Below are 3,244 nucleotides of genomic sequence, written 5' to 3'. Positions count from 1 at the left end.
GAGTTCTGAAGAAATGCTCATTCCAGCAAGCCCTCCCGGGGACTCTCGCAGTTTGAGAATCACCGGATTAGGCTTGTTGTGACTAGTACAGCAGAAAATGCTTGCCAGGTCTTATGAGCTGCTATCATTGCTACAGGCTTGCCCCTTCTTGGCCTTTGCTGATGAGGCAGGGAGAATCCCTGTTCCAAAGTGGGCCAGTTGGATCTCCTCTCCTGGGATCTGGGAATTGGAGACATGTCACTCCCGTGTCTCCATGTCACTCCCGTGAAAGGTAGGGGCTAGGTTGGTGGGCAAGGCCGTTGTTTGGCAACATCCATTTTTCTCCACTTGTCTTAACAGTCGAGAGGGCCAACCTGCAGAAAGAAGCTCAGAGCTGAGATGTCTTAAAGGGAGACCCGCCAGCCCTGGGCTGGGGCCACCCATGTCTGGATCCCACGTCCACGGAGACTGGGCTCCCACCTGCTCCTGGGTCCTGTAGGACACCTCTGGGCTCCCCTGAGAATTTCCTCCTTTGCTCCTAAGTTGCATCGAGGAGGTTTCTGTCACTTGCAACTGAAAGGGCTCTGGCATGTGGAGGGCTGGGAGTCAGGGTCAAGGGGGGTGTGCAAAGGTCAGGGGTCACAGGCCTGTGGGCTACTACAACTGCTAGCCCAGCCAGGAGATCTGAGTTTCAACCCCATTCCCATTCCCTAGGAGAAGGCGGCAAAGGGACAAGGAGGCCTCGAGGCAGTGATGGGATAGGCAAGGTCCTGAGAGCTGTCGGGGGTCATCTCGGGGCTCCCCTGCTGTCTTGGTCCTGGTTCCTGTGCTGAAACCCCAGCCATCTCCCCAGAGAGCCATGGAGGTGAACCCTCCCCACTGGCTGGGAAAGAGCAATGATAAATGTGAAGGGTTTCGAGGCATTCATGATTGTGCACAGTCAGGTGTGCTTGCGGCGGGCATGGCTGGACACCCAGGGAGCCCTGGATTTCTGGCAGATCTGGGAGCTGACTGGGGAGGGCACAAAAGGGGCACTGTTAAGAGGGTCCTGCCTGGGGTGGGGGTGGGGGTTCTGGTGGAGGGAAGGCGGCGGCGGCAGGAGTCGGAGGAGTGTAGGTCCTGCAGGAGAACCAGCTGGCTTGAGACACCCCTGGAGACAAGCGATGATTTCATAGCCACGGCCGGCTGTGCCTGGGTCCTTGCAGCAAGAGGGGGTGTCCTGCACGTGCTTGACACCAGCAGCTGGGTCTGCCCCTGCGGGGGGAGCACAGCCCTTTATAGATAGACCCAACTGCAAAGGCTCGAGAATCCCCCCCAAGGTCTGATGGCTTTGGGTGAAAGCCTGGGGGGCTGTGAAGGAGGATTCACAGGTTTAGCCAGAGCTTTGAGACAAACGGAAGCAGGCTCCAAACCTAGCTGCCTACCTGCCGCTGTGTGACCCTGGGCAAATTACTTGCTCTCTCTGAGCCTCCGATTCTCATCTGTGAAACGGGAATAGCACTTTGCACCTGCGAGGGTTTGCGATGGAAGTGGAGCTAACGTGCACTGAGCAGTAGGGCCACCGTAACTCAACTGTGCTGTGGCTATTACAACTACTACCGTTAGAGCCAAAGGCCAAGCAGACGCTGTGGACTGAACGGGTTGAACAGCAAAAAGAAGGCCCAGCCCCTAGAGAAAAGGCTCCTGGTCCCTGTTGGGGAGTCTGAGGTTGGGGCAAGTCAAAGGCCAGGCCTGAGGCCCAGGAGACAGGAAGCTATGCCTGGTGAATGGAGGCCTGAGAAACAGGCCAGCTTCCAAACCGTCTGATTGCCATGACCCTCTGTGATAGGCTGGAGTGCCTTAAATTCCTCCTACCCCAGGCCAGGATTGGTCCACAGGCTTGGTGGACTAGGGCTAGTAGGAGGGGCTACAGCCAGCAGGTACAGGGGCTGGGACTCCGGAGGGTCCTATGCCTGCGTCCTTGGCCACTCAGGCATGTGTCTTTATGGACTGGCTGCTGTGCACACTGGGCTCTGTGGGGCTCAGAGGTGGGCAGGGCAAGGAGCTCACCAAGGCCAAGCTGGGCAGATGGGCTGGGCATGAGTGAAAAGCCAGGGGCAGGCTGTGTGTGCTCAGGCCTGCACACGTGAGGAGCGGGCGAGGGAGCTCAGAGGAGCTAGAAGAATGAGCGCAGGGACGGCCCAGCTGCAGGCAGGTGATGCAGCTTGAGTGGGGCTGTGCTGGACAGTAAGACAGGAGGAACAGAGGGGAACTATGGGCATAAGGGCACCCCGGGGGGACAGCACGGGGCTTGCCTGAAAGATAGAGGGCCTGGTGGTCCCGAGTGGAGTCTTTGTCCAGGAGTAGAGGGGATGAGACTGGAAGGTCAGCCTGTGGAGAGCCCTGAAGGCCAGGCTCATGGGCTGGGACGATACCCATTTGGCAGTGAGGGACCACTGAAGGTTATCAAGCAGGGAAGTGACGTTTGTCCCAACTGGATGGCCGAGCTTGTGCCAGGCTGGAAAGAGTTTGGGTGGGGGGCGTGTGGGGAGAATCAAGAGGGAAGGCGTCTTGGTTTCTCAGTCAGTTAAGATGTTGCAGGAGGACCCCTTGATCCCTTGGGTGGGGGTATGTGACGTTATAAGCAGAAAATCTCTGTAAGTGGGGCGCCTGGATGGCTCAGTCGATGAAGCCTCCAGCTAATGATTTCAACTCAGTTCAAGATCTCAGGGTCGTGGGATCGAGCCCTGCGTCAGCCTCCACGCTCAGTGTGGAGTCTGTGCGAGATTCTGTCTCTCTCTGCCACTGCCCCTCCCCTTGTTCTCATGAGCTCTCTCTCTCTCTCTCTCTCTCAAATAAATAAATAAATCTTTAAAAAGAAAAGAAAAGAAAACCCCTGTTGTGGTTGGCCCCAATATGTGGCCTTGAAAGAGGTCTCAAGTCCTCAGTGAGCCAACCCAGTTCTGCTTTCGTGTTCTGTAAACTGGGCACGAAGCAACTTATCTCCCAGGATGAGTGTGAGGCTTAGTGAGAGAACGAAAGGGTTTAGCCCGTGCTTGGAGCATAATAGGTACTCGATAGATGGTGTTCCCTCCCCATCTCCCACTGTGGGGCTGTCACAGAGCTGGGCACAGAGTCGGGCTCTCTAGTCACCTCCAATCAGAGTTTCTGTTTTCAGAGGTCATGCATTCATTCATTCATTCATTCACCCAGTGTTCAAGCAGCATTTCTGAGCACCTACGGTGTGCCAGGTGTTGGGACACAGAGTTGAACTAGACCCCTGTCC

The sequence above is a fragment of the Ursus maritimus genome, unplaced genomic scaffold, assembly GCF_017311325.1.
Source record: "Ursus maritimus isolate PB19 unplaced genomic scaffold, ASM1731132v1 scaffold_32, whole genome shotgun sequence".
In the NCBI taxonomy this organism is placed as follows: domain Eukaryota; kingdom Metazoa; phylum Chordata; class Mammalia; order Carnivora; family Ursidae; genus Ursus; species Ursus maritimus.
Note: the sequence above shows the minus strand (reverse complement) of the source record.